This window comes from Aegilops tauschii, chromosome 6 (genome assembly GCF_002575655.3).
Source record: "Aegilops tauschii subsp. strangulata cultivar AL8/78 chromosome 6, Aet v6.0, whole genome shotgun sequence".
Lineage (NCBI taxonomy): Eukaryota > Viridiplantae > Streptophyta > Magnoliopsida > Poales > Poaceae > Aegilops > Aegilops tauschii.
Window position 1 is genome coordinate 140,287,823 of NC_053040.3, and position 21,002 is coordinate 140,308,824.

Consider the following 21,002-nt stretch of genomic DNA (forward strand, 5'->3'; position numbering starts at 1 on the left):
TGACGTGACAACACGCTGCACGTGAGGTGACACAAGAATCCCGGCGGCGTGTTCAGGTATTCTGGACTTCAGATTTGGAGTACTACTTATCTGTCGAAATATTTCATCATTCACTTAATTAAAACAGTCGATTGATCATACATTGAGTACCATATAACTGGAATTAACCCATGCAAGTCGAAGAAGGATTGGCTGGTGCTGCCGGCTGGTGTCAAGTTCGATCCCACGGATCAGGAGCTGATCGAGCACCTTGAGGCCAAAGTGAGTGCTGGCAGCGCGAGATCTCACCCTCTCATCGATTTGTTCATACCAACCATCGACAGCGAGCATGGCATATGCTACACCCATCCTCAGAAACTTCCAGGTAAGACACCGATCGGCCGTCTACTTGCACAAACATATTCCTTTGTTTATAGCTCTATTTTTCTTTTTAGACGCAGACCTGGTGAAGCAATTACAATTTGACAGTTAATAAAAAGTGAAACAAGTGACTGCAACATGCCAAAGATGTTATGAAAATGCCAACTACGTACACTAAAACATGTATTCGACAATACTGCAGGTATCACACTGAGGGGCCTAAGCAAGCATTTCTTCCAGCGCAATTCCAGGGCATTCAAAAGGGGCACGTGGACGCGTAGCAAGATACAGTTGGAGTGCGGCATGCACGCGATGTGGCACAACACCGGCAATACCTTGCCGGTGATGGTCAACGGCCAGCAGACGGGCAGCAAAAAGGTTCTGGTGCTGCACACCAACAAGAACTTCGACCAGCAGAGGACCAACTGGGTGATGCACCAGTACCACCTCGGGGACCTGGAGCAAGAGAAGGAGCGGAGCTGGTCCTCTGCAAGATTTTCTACCAGACGAACACTAGGGCCAGGAGTAAAAAGATTATAAGTTAGTTTGGTATTGGTACTTGTACTACCTTGTCGTCCGCAAGTTGGTATTGTTGTTAACGATCTTTTGGTATGAACTTGGCATTTGCTTCCAACCATCATGCCAAGGGTCGACGTGGATATAAAGCTGAATCATTTGTTTCGAAACAAATTTTCAGGCACCTGATTTTTATTTGATGGGTAGCATAAGCACCTGCCGTTCGAATTCCCAGTTCTCCAAATTTTTCGAAACAAGTGCATGCTCTTATTATCACGATGAAAAACCAATATCCCTGCTGCATCCCAGTTATCAGTCTGTACTTGCAGAATTCTCTCGTTTATTGAGCACATATATTGTTTTTTCAGGTCGAGCAAGTTTCAACTGGGCTGTAGACTGCCCAGGCTTGGTTTTGTTTTTAACAGGCCCAGCCCATGAAGACAATGGGGCACAAAGATCCAGCAGGTATCTACTGGTCTCTGGCCCACCAGCATTAGTTATATTTTGTCTTACAACATCCGCAGGCACTTTTTTTACTGAATCAAACACACAGCCGAGTTCTATTTTCCTCTTGAAACGCATGTCCTACATCTGTTTTCTAATCTCTACCTATAGTTTTACTAGTTCATATACACGTATCATTATATTGAAAATACATAAAATTCACTTTTCATATTTACATCCTTATTTTTGTTGTTGTTTTCCCTCCCAGCGCTGATTTTTTTACCACTGGTTTTCCCTTAAACCAACTCAATTGTCCCACGTCTTATTTGCTTACAAAAACAAAACGATTTTTTTAGCAAATCAATAAGTTCTTAAAAAATGTTTATCATTTCGGGATTACAAAAGTTCGGACTCCACCGAAATATGCAAAATAAGGTTGAACTTTTTGACCGTGGTCCTAGGCAGAAAATGGGCTATAATAAATTACTTATAAGAATTAGCAAATGGGCTGCAAATTATTAAAAAATAGCAAATGGGCTCAATGTTGTCTGCCACAGATTTGGAGGCTGACTTGTGGGCCTACTAAGTTCATGCGTACACAAGGTTTATCAAAAAAGAAACTTAGTCAACAATCGACTGTACCAGCGTCAGACCGTTAGATGTCAATCTAACGGCAATCGTGCTTCTTCAGTCTCTAATCTTCCTGCCCCAGCCACCCAAACCAGCGCCGTCGGAACCGCCTGCTCCCGCCTCCCGTGGCCGGCTGTGTTGCCGGGCAGGCCTCACGGCCCCATCATATACTCGCATCCCTGGCCTGTCTATCCCTCTACTCACCCACACCTCCTGTTATTTTCCGGCGACGGCGGTCGACCAGTCAACCCTCGTACTCTCCACCGCATGGGCAGCCACTTGTATGTCTTCCCCGACTCCGTGTCGTTCCCTTTGTAGGCCTCGCTATCGTCCACCGCCCTGGTGCTCTCGGCGCGGCGTGGTCAATGTGGTCAACGAACGACATCCATCAGAAGTGGACTATACGTGGAGAGGCTGACAGCTGGGTCCACGGCCGGACACAAGGAAATGCCTCCTTATTACGCGCAAAATAATGATTCCTCCACTTGACATATGGGACCCGCCAAAAGGGCCTCTGTATTTCGTGGAAAAACATTCCGTCCGCTGACAGGTCGGACCCACCAACTATATCTTCGCATGCAAGGAAGTGCCTCCTTATTGCGCACAAAAAAATGAATACCCCCTGCCAGCTGGGACCCACCACTATGGGAGGCTGACTTGTGGGCCTACTAAGTTGACGGGGACGGAGGGCTTTGTCAACTTAGTCAATATGAACGATTCTAGCTCCAGTGACCGTACGATGTCCATCCAACGGCCTTAGTGCTTCTTCAACCTCTGGTCTTCTTGCTCCAGCCGCCCAAAGCAGTGCCGGTTGTGCCGCCTGCTCCTGCCTCTCGTGGACGGCTGTGCTGCCGCGGAGGCCTCACCACCCCATTACTACTCCCACCGCTGGCCAGGCCATCCCTCCACTCACCCACACCCCCTGTTATTCTGCGGCGACGGCAGCCTCACACCGTAGCCGCACCAGTGAACCCTCGTACTCCTCTCCGCGTGGGCATCCACTGCCGCGTCTTCCCCGGCTCCGTGTCGTCCCCTTCCTAGGCATCACCGTCGTCCACCGCCTTGGTGCTCTCGGCGCGGCGTGGTCAATGTGGTCAACGACCGACTTCCATCGGAAGAGTACTGTATGTGGCGAGGCTGACAGCTGGGTCCATGGCCACAGCCCAGTTTTTTTGTGATTTGCCAAGTAAGTCGCTTTGTCAGGCCTGTTGGGCTGCAAATCTTTCAAGACCAGGAGAGCTTCATTCGGCTGGCCGAGAAAATGGCCTATCAGTAATGAGAAATGGGTTGTACATTTTTAAAACACATCAAACCGGCAATTAGTTTCAAATTTCTTTTTTTTCATTTCGAGATTTTAAATTGTATTCATTTTTATGCGTGGACAATTTGTTGGATTTTATATTGATATACATTTATTTTTAAAATCAGTTTGAATGTGACTCGAAATTTTGGGATTAAAAAAAGTTCGGACTGCATCGAAATATGCAAAATTTCGTATAATTTTTTAACCGTGGCCACAATATGGGCTGTAATGCTAACAAAAATAATATGGGCTCCAAAAAAACCTTAAGAATTAGCAAGTGGGCTGTAAATTATTAGAAATAATGGCAGATGGGCTGTATGATGTTTTCCGCAGATTTGAGGCTTTCCTAAAAAAAGGTTGACGCACAAGCAGTGACTGTTGGATGTCCATCCAACGGCCGTCGTGCTTCTTCAATCTCTGATCTTCCTGCTCCAGCCGCTTAAACAAGCATCGGCGGGACTACCTGCTCCCTCCTCCCCGCGGCCGGCTGTGCTGCCGCGCAGGCCTCACCGCCCCACCGTACTCCCATCGCTGGCCTAGCCATCCCTCTACTCACCCACACCTGCTGTTATTATCCGGCGATGGCAGACGAACCAGTAAACCCTCGTACAGTCGTACTCCCCTCCACGTGGGAAACAACTGCCGAGTCTTCCCTGCCTCCGTGTCGTTCCCTTCCTAGGCCTCGCCGTCGTCTACCTCCCTGGTGCTCTCGGCGCGGCCTGGTCAACGTGGGCAACGACCGACATGCATCTGAAGTGGACTGTACGTGGAGAGTCTGACAGCTGGGTCCATGGCCGCACGCAAGGAAATGCCTCCTTATTACGCGCAAAATAATGATTCCTCCACCTGACATCTGGGACCCATCGAAAGGGCCTCTGTATTTCGTGAAAAAAACGTTACCACCGCTAACAGCTTAGACCCCACTAGCTATATCTTCGCATGCAAGGAAGTGCCTCCTTATTACGCACAAAAAAATGAATACTCCCCCTGCTAGCTGGGACCCAGTATAGTCGCAGGCTGACTTGTGGGCCTACTAAGTTGACGGGGACGGAGGGCTTTGTCAACTTAGTCAATATGCACGATTCTAGCTCCATTGACCGTACGATGTCCATCCAACGGCTGTAGTGCTTCTTCAACCTCTGGTCTTCTTGCTCCAGCCGCCCAAACCAGCGCCGGTCATGCCTCGTGCTCCTACCTCCCGTGGCCGGCTGCGATGCGGCGGAGGCCTCACCGCCCCTACTACTCCCACCGCTGGCCAGGCCATCCCTCTACTCACCCACACCCCCTGTTATTCTGCGGCGACGGCAGCCTCACACCGCAGCGAACCAGTGAACCCTCATACTCCACTACGCGTGGGCATCCACTGCCGCGTCTTCCCCGGCTCTGTGTCGTCCCCTTCCTAGGCCTCGTCGTCGTCCACCGCCCTGGTGCTCTCGGCACGGCGTGGTCAACGTGGTCAAGGAACGGCTTCCATCGGACGTGGACTGTACATGGAGAGGCTAACAGCTGGGTCCACGGCCGCAGCAAGGAAGTGCCTCCTTATTACGCGCAAAATAATTATTCCTCCACCTGACAGCGGGGACCCACCGGACGGGCCAACATATTTCACGAAAAAAATGTTTCCCCCTGACTGCTGGGACCCACTAGCTACATCTTCGCACGCAAGGAAGTGCGTCCAGGCAAAAAAATGATTCACCCCCTGACTGCTGGGACCCACCAGCTACATCTTCGCACGCGAGGAAGTGTGTGACAGTCGGGACCCACTGGTCGAAGCGTACGTAGCGTTGTCATTCTGGTCGCGAACGTGTATGTACATATTGGTCGATGTAGAGGCGCGCACGTGTCGTAGTAGAGGCGCACACGTAGCATGTACATGTACGTACAGCAGCCAGGGTGCAAGAAAGTAAATACGACCACATATGTACATACGGGGCGGGGTGTCGAACGCCTACTCGCGCATACGTACGGCCAGGGCTCGTGTACATGGCTGGGTCGGAACGGAGAAACTGCGTCGTCGTCGTGTTCATGGGGAGGCAACGGAATGCGTCGTGTTCATCGGGAGGCAACGGAACACGTGGGAGCCAACCGGCTTGGATGGAACAGCCGATGGAAACGAGGCCTGGCGTAACGCAGAACGGAGGAAACGGTCTTGTGTTCGACCGGCCACGTTCGAAACAGGATCCTGTTCATCGGGAGGGGTCTGGCGTACCGCAAAACGGAGAAAACGGACCTCCTACGGTCGAAACGGGGGTCCTGTTGATCTGGAGGGGTGTGGCGTACCGCAAAATGGAGGAAACGGACTTGTGTTGGAGCGTTACGGTCGAAACGGGGGTCCTGTTCATCGGGAGGGGTGTGGCGTACCGCAAAACGGGACTCCACGGGATACTGTTCATCTCCACCGTCGACCCCCTCCAGCCTCCATGGGCTACTGTTCATCCACCGTCGACCTCCTCCAGCCTCCACATGCGACTGTTCATCCATAGGCTCCTGTTCATCCAGCCTCCACCGCGCGCTACTCCACCGGCTACTGTTCAACCAGCCCTCTCCACGGGCTCCTGTTCAACCACCCCTCCATGGGCTACTATTCATCCAGCCCTCCACCGTCTACTGTTCATCCTGCCCTCCACGGGGTGGTCCTATTCATCCTGCCCTCCACGGGGTCCTGTTCATCCAGCCCCAACCGGCTCGATCGATCGGTGTCCTGTTCATCCAGAGGCAACACCACGGGGTCCTCTTCATCCACCCCCACCGGGAACTGTTCATCCAAAACCCCCCAGCAACGCTCACTGTTCATCCAGAGGCAGCATCGATCGGCTTCAGTTAGCAGCAGTAGCGAAGGAATCGCTCGATCGGGTTCAGTTAACAGCCATCGATCGATCGGGTTCAGTAACGCGTAGCCTGCAGTGCAATCGCTCGGGTTCAGTTAGAGCCTAACACCTCGCTCGGGTTCAGTTAGAGCCCAACGCCTCGCACCCACGCGCGTGCGTGTATGAGAGAAACACGCACCGCTCGGCCCCGACCACCCACCGTAACCGGGAACACCCCGATATTTTCCTCGCCCTCGCTTCTACCACGGTTTTTTCCGTCATGGACGGCCCAAAGAATGTCATGCAGCTGCGTCTCCGGCCCGTCCAGGATGAAAACCCCATTTTCTGTCATGATTTTTTGTCATAGAAGTAGGACCCCACCACATCTATGATGATACCGGGTTTTGTCACAATTATCGTCATAGAAATGTCATAAGTATGACAGAAAAAATTCGTTCGGCCCAAAATGTCACGGATGTGTCTTTTTTTTGTAGTGCCACCCCATACGCCGTAGTAAAAGATAGCACTGTCGAGAACAGACTTGATGTGGGTGTAATCCTTTTTGTTCATGTTCTTCGATGAGTCCAAGTAAAGAGCATGGGAGTACCAGGGGTAAAGGATGATGAGGACGGCACGCCCGCCGCTGCGCAAAATAAGTACACCTCAAATTAATTAGCCTCCACCGTGCAAATGAATGATTGAAATTGAAGGAAGTATATCCACGCGGATGACTTACATGGGATGATAAGGCACGAGAATCGCCTCCTTGTCCTTATTGGGGACCATGAAATCGGCGATGTAGTCCCTCGCGTATTCACGGTGCTCTGCGCATACTGCCAAGAAGCCCTCGTGCATGAAGTACGGGTCAGCAACACAGATATAAGGTATCTGCTCAGTCCCGATGATGTAGTTCATGTACAAGGCAAAAAGGCGGACAAACATAAAATCCAGCTTCTTCAAGTGAAACATGTTGAAGATGTAATCGAATCGAAGGAAGAACTTGTCCGCGGGGCATGTGTGGACGTACGACCTTTGCCGCGGCACATTAACCACATAGAGTGGGTATCCTGGATTTTTCGAGGTGATGAGGCTTTTCTCTCTCCGCAGCAAATCGTCATGAAGTCTCCTTAGATCGTCGTGTGTGGCCTCTAACGCTGCCTTAGGTAGGATTGGTTCATCGGCGATATGCCATTTTGCCGCACCGGGGATAGGTATACAGTCTTGAACCCGAGGCTGCTGAGGTGGCTGGATCATAGAAGCAGCTTTGTTGCCTTTCCTCCGTCTCTTCCTATGATTCTTTCCTACTGGATGTTCATCTATAATACGCTCAGCCTCCGGAGGCGGCAATTCAGGCACCGACTGTTGAGTGTCATCGTCATCCTCATCCTCATCTATGGCAACGTCATCAGCGACTAATGGAGCCTCTTCCTCACCCTGTCCGCTATCACCCAGCACGACACCCGACGCTAATTGGGTAGATGGGGTGTTGATGTTCATACCTTGCTGAGGCTGCGTGCTCGTGGGTGTGCTCCCGGCCGCCTCCAGACAAAGCAGACTCTTTGGCCACAACAGGACCCACCCATTGCAACCACCAAGCCGTTGTGGGGTCTCGTCGTCATCCCCCCTAGTATCGGAGGAGCCAAATTCTCGTGGCCCGGTTTGACACTGACCACGGAAACCTTGAAGACTTCAGGGGGGATTGGCCGGCAGTGGAACAATGGTTCCTTCGGCTTCATTATCGTCGCCTTCCCCACGTCCACCTTCTGGTCGCCGATGGTGTACAATATGGTGCACGGGGTTACGTCGGCCTGCACAGGCATGTCTGCGACGTGAGACATCCGAAAGGCAACGGAAACGGGAGATTATACATTTATTGAAGACGGCCGGTGTGACAGATACCGTGAGGGCGTCAAGCTCAGCCAAAGATGAAGCACCGCCGAGAACGTCCGAGACGGAGGACGGGCTGCTATGAGCAGGTGCGGGAGCCGGTGCAGGAGCCGGTGCGGGAGCCGGTGCAGGAGCAGGTGCAGGTGCTGGTGCAACGCAAGTCGAGTTGCTCCCAGAGAAGTCGGCAAGGGGAAAGTCCGCTGCATTTTTTTCTGGATTTTGCCTGCTCCAACTGACAACGGCCGGAACCAAGGCACCAGACAAATCTGCAATCGCCTGTTTTGCAGCAGCTACCGCTATTGCGACTGTCTCAGCTGATTTCTTCTCAGCCGCAATCTCAACCTTCTTGTCGATGTTTTCTTCACTTAACCTCCGTCTTTCCTTTCTCTCCTCCGTGGTCTCACGGTAGTACTTCTTCCATGTGGCGCCGTCTCCGACACCGTGCATGCGTCCATACGACGACCGAGTGTCCACCGGGAGTCCTTTCAATATGTTCAACGCCCGGTTGAATGGAGTGTACCACTTGGGCCTCGCCAACGCCTCAGACGGCGAGTCGCTTTCAACCGCAATCCAGTGTTGCTCTCTCTGCAAAAGGAACAATAATCGTTTACAAATATGACTAAACGTGCAGTCGAATTGATCAGAAACTAAAATTACCAGCAGTCTCATGAACTCCGTTGTGACCGGGTCCGTCTCGAAAACCTTCTTGACTGGGTCCCAATGGTACCGGGCCCTGAGGACGTCACGCTCCTGCGGGACGGTGAAGTCCGCCAAGGGGTCTGGGATGCCCAGACTTTCACGTTTCGCGTCCTCCTTGGCCCATATGGACCTCTTCCCGCCGTAACCACGGCTGCCGAGGTGGTGGCACCCCGTGTTCCTCTATTGAAGCCCCTTCATGTACTTTGACTTTTTTTGGCAGCTTCGGCCTCGCAAGCCGCCTTGAATATTTGACACTGCTCTTCTGTGATTGTCGGATTATCCTCTACAATCTCGGAGTAGGGTTCCTTTTTGTTGACGATCCGATGTTTCACCCTTGCCTTCCAGGCGGCCAACGCGTCGCTAAACTTGATCATGGCGTGTTTGTTTATCTTCATTGCTGGGTCCTTATCTGGATTTTTATATTCCCTGTCATCCCAGCCCGGGAACAAGAATATCTGGTGTAGCTTCTTTAGGAGGGAGGGCCTCATATTATCTATCTTCTGTAGTTTCTCATCATTGATGGTAGCGGTTGTCCATACGATGCAGCCTATTTGATTGCCGTAGCACACGCGTGCTTCCGCGGGCGCTATTGGCTCAAAATGCCATCGTCCACCTCCGTGACCACCAGTCTAGTAGTCATGAGCTGGTTTGGGCTCCGTTGCCTCTTTGCTTTCAGTTCTATACCGGCTCCGCTAGTCTCGGCGCCGGTCTCAGTCTCAGCGTCGGTCTGGATGTCGATCTCAGTCTCCGATGTGACAGGTGGGCCCAGCAAGAACACCCGTTGATCGTCGGCAAGGTTCAAAAATTCGTCTGCCACCCGGTAGACGTCAACGCAATCACCAGAACCCTGTCCTTCATCGTTGCTAGCCATGTTTCCTATGATTAAATCTAGTCAATTAATTCTAGACCTAATAAAATGAATAATGACAGAAAAAAGGCCTATGTTTTGAAGGAACATTGATTCCTTCCCGGTGCGACAAATCCCGAGCACTCGATATGTCCTAGTTTGTAGCACAAGTCATGCCGAAATTCACGGGAAATTTCGGCATGACCTTTGATAAAAAGTGGAAAAATCGAGCACCTGAAATTTGCCGGAATGGAAATGAATCAACATTCCGGCAAAACATAGGCCACTCGGCTTCATTCCCTGGAAACAACAAAAGGCCACTTGGGCACAATCGAACCACTTCAATGAAAAGATATAACATGACCACTTAAGAATATGTACATGAGAAACTACAATAGTAGATAAACATGAGCAAACACAATTGAGGAATTTTCATATATCATGACTATTGAATTTTTTCTCTAAAATAAACCCTACTTCCCTAATTAACATCTAGTTAAACCCTACTGCCCTAGTACTTAAGCATCTACAAGTACTAACTAATTAGATGAACCCTAGCTAGCTACTTAAGCATCTACAACTACTTAAGCACCCATTGATGAACCCTAGGAATTATACAACTACTTAAGCATACATTGGGTGCAGAACAACTACATAAGTACTTAAGCAACTATATATACAACCCTATAATATATTTAGTTAACTACTTAAGCATATACAAGTTTGTCCTAAAAATAATATTTAATTAAGTACTTAAGCATATACACATTTGTCCTAAAAATTCAGTTAACTACTAATTTCATTCATTTAGGTCATTCATTTAATTTCACCTAATTTACATAGTAAAACCCTACTTCCCTAACTAAAAACATCTAATTAACATCTACTAGTACCACTACTGCCCTAACCTAATTAACCTAAGTTAATTCCTAGGGTCCTGTTATATGCCGTTGCTCTACTGCCCTAACCTAATTAACCTAAGTTAATCTAATTAACATCTACTAGTACCACTACTGCTAATTCCTATGGTTCATAACTAAATTCACCTAAGTTAATCTAATTAACATCTACTAGTACCACTACTGCTAATTCCTAGGGTTCATAACTAAATTCACCTAAGTTAATTAACCTAGAGAGGAGGGGTGGGGCTTACAGAGAGGAGGGTGTTCAGGGTGGCTCGGGGGAACGGTTGCGGGGAGGCAGGGGCGTCAAGGGAGGTAGGGGCGGCGAGCAGCGGATGAGTGTGGCTCCGGGGGCAGCGATGGCGCGTGGCTCCGGTGACGGCGACAGAGGCAGGGTGACGAAGGGAGCAGGGGCGGCGATGGCGCGCGGCTCCGGTGACGGCGACGGAGGCAGGGCGACCAGGGAGCAGGGGCGGCGAGGAGCGGACGAGGGTGGCTCCGGGGGCGCGCGGCTCGGGCGCAGGGCGATCGACGGTGGCGACAGATCGAGTGGGGGGGAAGGGGAGATGGGGGAAAAGGACTTAGCAAAATTTTGAGCCCACGGTTAAGTCAAACTAGCAGTAGCGCTGGACAGGAAAACACGCTATAGCTGAGTTAGCTACAGCGCTTTTTACCAAAACGCGCTACTGCTACAGGAAGTAGCTATTTATTTTCCTTTTTATTTTCCTTTTATCTAAGGAACTTAGCTATAGCGCGGGATCACAAAACGCGTTACTGCTAATGTAGCTATAGCGCTTTGTCAGAACAAGCGCTACTGCTATGCCTTTCTCCACTATTTTTCTTTTTCTTTTTTTCATCTCTCCTTTTTCTATTTCTTTCATTTTCATTTACTTTTCTATTTATTTTTCTACTTATTTTCTTTTTCTTAGCAGTAGCGCTCTACAGCAGAAACGCGCTGCTACAAGGCACTTAGCAATAGTGTGTTTTCCTCAGGCTCACTACTACTATTCCTAGCCTACAGGCAACAGTGTGGGAATTATAGTAGCAGCGCTTTTTTGTGCAGATGCGCTACTACTACAACTATAGTTGTAGCGGGCTTTTCTGACACGCGCTACCACTAAGTATCAGTAGCGCTTAGTTTTGACCAGTGCTACTTCTATACCTCTATGTATAAGGTTTTCCCTAGTAGTTTAGGAAGGCCGGAAAATTGATCTTTCATAACAAGATTCAACAAAGCAGCATTAATTTCACAAGATTCTGCATTAGTAGCGGGAGCAATCAGAGTACTAATAAAATCATTATTATTGGTGTTGGAAAAGTCACACAATTTGGTATTCTCTTGAGTCATCGTGACAAAGCAAGCAATCCAACACACGAGCACACAAAAAGCAAGCGAAGAAGACAAACGGAAGAGGGGCGAAGAAAAGGTAAATCTTTTCGAAAATCGCTTTAGAAGTAGGGGAGAGGAAAAGGAGAGGCGAATGGCAAATAATGTAATGCGAGAGATGAGAGTTTATGATGGGTACTTGGTATGTCTTGGCTTGGTGTAGATCTCCCTGGCAACGGCGCCAGAAATTCTTGCTGCTACTTCTTGAGCTTGCGTTGGTTTTTCCCTTGAAGAGGAAAGGGTGATGCAGCAAAGTAGAGTAAGTATTTCCCTCAGCTTTTGAGAACCAAGGTATCAATCTAGTAGGAGACAACGCGCAAGTCACCGAATACCTGCACAAACAAACACCAACTTGCACCCAGCGCGATAAAGGGTTTGTCAATCCCTTCACGGTTATTTGCAAAGTGAGATCTGATAGAGATAGATAAACGGTAAAGTAATATTTTTGGTATTTTTTGGTTTATGGAACGGAAAGTAAAAGATTGCAAAGGAAGTAAATCAGAAACTAAAATTGTAGATTGGAAACTTATATGATGGAAAGTAGACCCGGGGGCCATAGGTTTCACTAGAGGCTTCTCTCAAGATAGAAAATATTACGGTGGGTGAACAAATTACTGCTGAGCAATTGATAGAAAAGCACAAAGTTATGACCATATCTAAGGCAATGATCATGAATATAGGCATCACGTCTGTGTCAAAGTAGACCGAAACGATTCTGCATCTACTACTATTACTCCACACATCGACCGCTATCCAGCATGCATCTAGAGTATTAAGTTCATAAAGAACGGAGTAACGCATTAAGTAAGATGACATGATGTAGGGAAATTAACTCAAGCAATATGATGAAAACCCCATCTTTTTATCCTCGATGGAAATAATACAATACATGCCTTGCCGCCCCTACTGTCACTGGGAAAGGACACCACAAGATTAAACCCAAAGCTAAGCACTTCTCCCATTGCAAGAAAAACCAATCTAGTTGGCCAAACTAAATTGATAGTTCGAAGAGACTTGCTAAGACATCAAATCATGCATATAAGAATTCAGAGAAGATTCAAATAATATTCATAGATAAGCTGATCATAAATCCACAATTCATCGGATCTCGGCAAACACACCGCAAAAGAGTATTACATCGACTAGATCTCCAATAAGATCGAGGAGAACATGGTATTGAGAATCAAAGAGAGAGAAGAAGCCATCTAGCTACTAGCTATGGACCCGTAGGTCTGAGGTAAACTACTCACGCTTCATCGGAGAGGCAACAGTGTTGATGTAGAAGACCTCCGTGATCGAATCCCCCTCCGGCAGGATGCCGGAAAATGCCCCTAGATGGGATCTCACGGGTACAGAAGGTTGCAGCAGTGGAAAAGTGTTTTCGTGGCTCTCCTGATAGGTTTTGGGGTATATGAGAATATATAGGCGGAAGAAATAGGTCGATGGAGTTATGAGGGGCCCACAAGGGTGGGGGCGCGCCCTACCCCCTGGGCGCGCCCTCCGTCCTTGTGGGTGCCTTGTAGCTTCCCTGACATGTAGTCCAAGTCCTCTGGATGTCTTCTGGTCCAAGAAAAATCATCGCAAAACTTTCATTCCGTTTGGACTCCGTTTGGTATTCCTTTTCTGTGAAACTCTAAAACAAGGAAAAAACAGAAACTCGCACTCGGCTCTAGGTTAATAGGTTAGTCCCAAAAACAATATAAAATAGCATATTAATGCATATAAAACATCCAAAACAGATAATATAATAGCATGGAACAATCAAAAATTATAGATACGTTGGAGACGTATCATCCTCCCATTCACTATTTTGTAGAAAACAATTTCTTCAAACTTTACCGCACTTTGTGGCAAACATACTTTGCCTCGGCATAGTGATAGAGGAATACCCAAGAACTTGGGATAACCTACAAAGAAGTACTTATCTGGCTTGGGACATAAACTTGTAAACACTTTTACTTATGTCTCATATTCCCAAATGTTAGGAAAAGACAAAATAGTTGTGGCATACCCTTCCATATCTTATATGGTGTCATTTCAACAGATTTGATGGCGCTCCTTTTTAGTGTAAAAACCATAGTCTCTAAAGCATTACATCAAAAAGTATTTGGAAAATTGATTAATGTCACCTTTGATCTCACCATGTCATACACAGTTTGATTACATCTACTCAAAACATTCTATTGTTAGTAATGATCTCGGAAGTGCAAGCTCTAAAATTCTTTACACAACTCATGGGACAATTTGTAACTCAAATATTTGTTTCTGAAATCCAATTGTAGAAACACAATTTTTGTTACAGTAAATTCTACTTCATTCTAAAAACCTTTTGAAATATTTAAGAATATCCAGATTTATGTCTCATTAATTAAATATTAATATCTACTTGAGTCATCTTTGAAGATAGATAAATCCATTGCTTGCAACACTTATTGGTCTACACACATCAATATGCATGTTTCCAATTATTTTGTTGCTCGTTCTTTATGCCTTGTGAATGTTATTAGTTACTTCACAATTTGGACGAACATTGGAAGTGTTAGATGGTTCATAATCATATGACTTCATAATCAATTACTTTGTATTTTCTCCATGTGGGTTTCTCCAATATGACTAAATGCAATGCCACACATATGTGGAATTCTTTCAGTCTAGCGACATTTAGCGTCAGTGTTTATAGATGTTTAATTTTCTCATCAATATTCATAACTTGCATTCTATTCACAATAGAAGTATGACCTTTTAGTCATTCATAACAACGAAAAAATATATTTTTATGAACAACCCTTTTGCAATGCGTGTGCAATCAGCTAGTGTATGCAAAACTCTAAAATGAATTATCAAAATAAACAAAGAAGTAATACACTGATGGGAAGTATTATAACTTCCACAAAGTTTCCATTATGTATTTCAACCTCATAATTTATTGGTCATTTAGGCCGCGGTAGTTCTTGCATTGATTTGCAACAACATGCAATCAAGTCGGTATCCTTGTGATCAAATTTTAGCTACAATACCGGAAATATTAGTAATCAACAATTTAATCATAATTCCCAAGAATGACACTTACTTGACCAACTTCCTCTACATCTTATAACTTGTATGACATTCATACCTGAGCTGGACATTCCAGTCTTTTTTCTTTCTGCCTTTTACTTCTTATAATTTTACTTCAATATTTCAATCATCTGGGAGCACCGTGCTGCCTTGTCGTATCCTCGTCTATTGTCTGGACTCCCCCCGAAGCTTCCAGGGTCTCTCTTGGTCCATAAAAAATTGTCAAAAAGTTTTGTCGCATTTGGACTTTGTTTGGTATGTATCACGTTTTTATCATGGCAGATGTCCTCGTGAGAGAACTAAGTGATGAGGCCATCGCAACTAGGTGGTGACTTCAACGGGGTTGATCGGAAGCGAGGGACACAAGTTTACCCAGGTTCGGCCCCTCGCAGTGGAGGTAAAGACCTACTCCTACTTGATTGATATTGATGATTATCTCGATTACAAGGATCTTCTTTCGCCACCTAGCTTTCGAGAGTTCTCAACATGTCCTTTGACGTCCTAGGAACCCCCCTTTATATAATAGGTTGGGCTCCTGGGTTACACATGATTCCGGTTCGTGCTCATACCTATGCCCTGCTCTAACTCTTACTAACTTTGCTTATCTCCAAAGTCATCTTCGGGTCTTTCTGAGAGCCGGCCCTGCAAGACCGTTCGCAAGGCGGCGGCCATGGGTCGGGTCTCCTTCCTAGGACCCTGGCCCTTTTTCATTTGGTAAACTCCCTTGAGGCCTGGATTGTGTGTGACTCCTAATGCCAGGTTAGAACAGCCAGGCTTACGGACGGGTGTCGGTGTGAAAACCGGCGGATCTCGGGTAGGGGGTCCCGAACTGTGCGTCTAAGGCGGATGGTAACAGGAGGCGGGGGACACAATGTTTACCCAGGTTTGGGCCCTCTCGATGGAGGTAATACCCTACTTCCTGCTTGATTGCTCTTGATGATATGAGTATTACAAGAGTTGATCTACCACGAGATCGAAGAGGCTAAACCCTAGAAGCTAGCCTATGATTATGATTGTTGTTGTCCTACGGACTAAACCCTCCGGTTTATATAGACACCAGAGAGGGCTAGGGTTACACAGAGTCGGTTACAAGGGAGGATATCTACATATCCGTATTGCCAAGCTTGCCTTCCACGCAAAGGAGAGTCCCATCCGGACACGGGACGAAGTCTTGAGTCTTGTATCTCCATAGTCCAACAGTCCGGCTAAAGTATATAGTCCAGCTGTCCGAGGACCCCCTAATCCAGGACTCCCTCAACGGGTCACACCATGCCGGGTCACAATTACAAATTTTAATTATTACTTAGCAATTTTAGGCAATATTGTAGAATATAAAAGTGAACCTAACAACTACAAAGATGATTCTAGTGCTAAGCAACTACAACAAGAGTAAGGTAAGCATGCACAATAAGATGAAAGTAAAGGTAAAGACTATCCGAGGACCCCCTAATCCAGGACTCCCTCAACGGGTCACACCATGCCCGGTCACAATTACAAATTTTAATTATTACTTAGCAATTTTAGGCAATATTGTAGAATATAAAAGTGAACCTAACAACTACAAAGATGATTCTAGTGCTAAGCAACTACAACAAGAGTAAGGTAAGCATGCACAATAAGATGAAAGTAAAGGTAAAGACACAAGTAACCACAAGTAGCAAGCTATGGTTAGGGATAACCACAACTCTGAGAGACGAGGATGTATGTTGATGTTCACTTACTTGAAGGGAAGCTAGTCACTGTTAGAGAGGTGGATGTTACCATGAAGGCACACGAATGCCACGAAGGCTCACCCCCATTCTCCCTTTGAGACAACACCATGAACGCGTTTCTCAACCACTAGTGGTAGACCTTGAGGTGGTCTTCGAACCTTCACAAACTTTCTGGGGGTAATCACAATGCTTGATTCCTCACCGAAGAACTCCTACTGCCTAGGAGTCTCCAACCTACAAGAGTAATAAGATCAAGGGGAAACGCTCAAGACTTGCTCAAATCACAAATTCCTTTGGTCAAGAGGAGGGGAAGAAGTGGATCTATCACTTGATTGGAAAAGCTATGAAGATCTCTCACAAATTCCTCCGGGATCAAAGATTTGGTGTATGAGGATGTGAGAAAGTGTAGAGTGTGTTCTTGCGTTATCTCAAAGTGAATTGTCAACCTTCTCCCCAAGTGGAAGAAAGCTATTTATAGTCGAAGTACTAAAATGGTCGTTGGGGTTACTTAACCTAAGATCTTACCAGACGTCCAGAGGCAAAAAAAGCATCGGACTTCTGACAGAGCTACCGGCTGTCCGACTGCCAGAACGTGCACACACAAGGGTGAAGTGTAAAGCTTCCACAGATGGGGTATTGCCAGACGTCTGGTACTTTCCGGTTGTCCGGTATCTCGAGAGGCACCGGACGTCTGATGGTTACCGAAAATCCGACAATAAGGTTATGTTGGGAGACAATCAGATTTCCGTACGGAGACAGTCGCCTGTTGGAAGGAGGGACGGAACGTCTGGTTGGGACCGAGCGTCCGACATTTTGACTTTGCAGGGATAGACCGGATGTCCGGCCTAGACCGGAAATCCATCAATTTGTTCTGTGATGAGACACCAGATTTCCGGGGGGTACCGGACGTCTAGACGTCCGGTAACTACAAGTCATCCGTTTGGACCAAAGACAAAGCAGAACGAACCCTAGGAGACAGTATGATGGAGAGTTTGGGGTAGTATTATGTGTGAAGAATGAGATATCTGTGGGTTTTGGAGCAAGTCAATCACGAGTACCGATGATCCCCTCTTAATAGTGCAAGATCCCTATACCCAAGAGCCAATGGAAAAGCCTAAGCTCTTTGTCTTGTATCTTTGTTCTTGAGAAATATACACTTGGTAGTCATGATCCACACATCATTCCTTGGGGACTAAACCTGAGATATACTTGACAAACATGATTGGTCCCCTATATGTATGTTGTCATCAACATCAAAATATGATTAAGATCATGATTTCACTTTTAGCCCCAAACTATTATGAGTGCCACGGGTTGAGCGGTGGATGCTAAGGGCTATGTGAGAAGAGTGTATCGACACGCGCGCGTGCGCGCGCGCACACACACACACACACACACACACCACTCACGCACGCACACGTGCACACGTACAAAGTAGTATTAGACCTTATGAAGTTGAATACTTTTGCTTTGCATTTGTTGTTTACTACTTAGGCTACAAGTCCCTTTTATAGGACAAAACAAACCAAATACATGAGGATGACCTCATTGCTTACTTATGTACTAATTGACCTGACATGCTCATTAAATGCATGTTATCTTATCATATCCTATCCTGCCATGAGCAGGTTATCTTATCCTATCCTATCCTGCCATGAGCAGGTTATCTTATCCTATCCTATCCTGCCATGAGCAGGTTATCTTATCCTATCCTATCCTGCCATGAGCAGGTTATCTTATCCTATACTATCCTACCATGAACAATTATCTTATCCTAGTCGGTTGCAGGCTATCCCTTGTATCCCTTTTTGACTTGTGCTACTGCTTGTTCACACTAGCTGTGAAATTTATCTAGACAGAGTTTAATCCCAACAATCTCCCCTCAACCATGTCGAAGAGGTTTAACATTGTTGATCCCCACCCTGTCATGCACCTCCTGGAAGTGAACACTGCCAAGGGGCTTGGTCAAGATGTCTGTGTTCTGCTCGTAGGTCCCGATGAACTCCACGACCACCGTTCCCTTCTCGATGCAATCACGTATGAAGTGGTAGCGGAGATCAATGTGCTTGTTGAGGTTGTGAAGTATCAAATTGTTGCAGAGTTAGATCGCGAACTTATTGTCGACTATGGGATCACATGGGTGATGTCTTTATTCGGCATCTCGCGAAGAAGTCGAGCCATCCAGATCCCCTGTCACGCTATTGTTCCCGCTGTGATGTACTCCGCCTTGCACGAAGAGCTGGTGACAATATTCTGCTTCAGTGACTGCCAGGTGATTGGACTGCTCCCAAGGGGGAAAACACGCTCGAGGTGCTTTTCCTGGAGTCCACGTCGACGGTGTGGTCAGAGTCGTTGTAGCTGACCAAGGTCTCACCATTGCCGCGGTGATACACACATTTGTGCGTGAGTGTGTCGGCGATGTAGCGGACAGGTGTTTAACAGCCGCAAGATCATCATTGGCTGGAGCCTGCTCAGGAACCCGACAATGAACGAGATGTTCGGCCGAGTGTGCACGAGATACATTAGGTTGCCCATGACTCTCCAACAGAAGATAGTGTCCACCGGCTTCTCCTTGCTGAGCTTGCACTGTGCCTCCATTGGGGAGTTCACGACGTGGCAGTCCGCTATGCTCGCTTGCTTGAGTAGCTTGCCTGATTAGGCTGCTTGAGTGATCGTGGTGCGGCCATGCTCCTGGTTCACCCCCAGCCCGAGGTAGTACCAGAGCAGCCCGAGATCGCTCTTGTTAAAGAGCATTTTTCATCTCTTCCTTGAAGTTGCGCACCTCGTGTGGCTCGGCTCCGGTGATGAAGAGGTCGTCGACATAGATGCCAATGATGAGCATCATGTCCCCAATTCCATGTGCGTACACACCATGCTCGGAGGCGCTATGATGTCAAGCTTGTGTCCTTCTTGGCATTCCATGCCCTTGGTGCTTGCCGAAGTCCATATAGTGCCTTGTGTGTCATGTATAATCCATGCTTGTGTCCATCGGCTATGAAGCCAAACGGTTTGGACATGTAGACATTCTCCTTGAGGTTGCTGTTGAGGAACACCAACTTGACATACTTGTGATGGACCTGCCAGCCCCAATGTGCCTCCAAGGCAAGGATCAGTCACATGGACTCGAGCATTGCCACAGGTGCAAAGACTTCCTCAAAGTCCACCCTCGCATGTTGTACATACCCTTTTTCTACAAGTCGGGCCTTGTGTTTGATGATGGTGCCGTCCTCGTTCTTCTTCACCTTGAATACCAACTTGAGCCCAATAGCTCCATGCCCTGGAAGCAGCGTGGTAAGTGTCCAAGTGGCGTTGTCGGCGATTGACGATAGCTCATCCAACATCACGCGATGCCAATAGTCCTCGTGCTCTCCCTCAACGAATGTGGTTGGCTCCTTGGTGTCCATCAAATGCAACACCTCGTTGTCATCAAGGCTCTCCGCCAACTATGGCAGCTCGATGAGAAGGTCATCGATGCTTCGGTACTGGTGTGAGGCACTAGTGATGTCGTCAGCGTCGATTAGGTCCGACCTCGCAATCGGTGGAGTTGTGAAGTGAACTGGCTCGACCTCACTTGGTGTGTCTGGGGTCGCTAAGCATAGGGCTGCTGTGCCCACTATGCTTCGAACCACTGGGCTTGGGGTCGCAGTGCTCGAAATTGCTTTACCCGGGGTCACTATTGTGCTCGGGGTTGCTTCCCGAACACTAACACTTGTGCACACCATGTACTCCACAGTGAAGGAGCTGCTCACTGGCGCCTCTCCCGGCGCCTCCCATCTCCAAAGTGCCTCCTCATCAAAGACAACGTCGCGGGAGATGTGCACGTGCTTCGGGACGAGGTCATACATCTTGTACGCCTTGGATCATGTCTCATAGCCAAAGAACACCATCGGGGTGCTCCGGTCATTGAGCTTATTCAGGTGTGGGTGTGTCGTCTTGACATGCCCAATGCACCCGAAGAATCGGAGGATGCGCACGTCTAGCTTCTTCACGTACCACGACTCGTAAGGCATATAGCATTCGACACTCCTTGTGAAGGAATGGTTGAGGATGAAGACGGTCATGAGCGTGACCTCCCCCCCCAATATGTGCTCGGCACCAGGTTGGCCTTGAGCATGTTGTGTACCATTCCGAACATGGTCTGATTCCGTCACTCAATTATCTTTCGTTCTTTGTGAGATCGATGCAGTTGTCAGGTGCGAAGCAACTATGGTCTTCTTGGGCACTTCCCAGACTGATGTTCTTCGGCTGGCTAGTCCTCACATTTCCGTGTTGGACTTCATATCATCTTCAATCATGGGGAATGCCGCACCACGGGCCTACTCGCTTGCCTTCAGGAGCCCAAATGCATTCACCACCTCATTGTCTAGTGCTCAAGGAAAATATGGTTTCAGGTCTTCAACCACTTGGATTGGGGGACATATGCTGAGACTGGTGCACAGACATCATCACCT

At 47.6% G+C, this 21,002-nt stretch overlaps 1 long non-coding RNA gene across 1 annotated transcript; it reads right to left on the reverse strand.

Annotated features, from left to right (window-relative positions):
* Positions 1 to 15,713: 15,713 nt before the first annotated feature.
* On the reverse strand, positions 15,714 to 18,047 carry LOC141025574 (uncharacterized). The gene is made up of 2 exons (XR_012187421.1): positions 16,880 to 18,047; positions 15,714 to 16,785 (listed from the first exon to the last, which is right to left on the reverse strand). It is a non-coding gene; the product is annotated as an uncharacterized lncRNA (long non-coding RNA).
* Between the last annotated feature and the right edge of the window lie 2,955 nt (positions 18,048 to 21,002).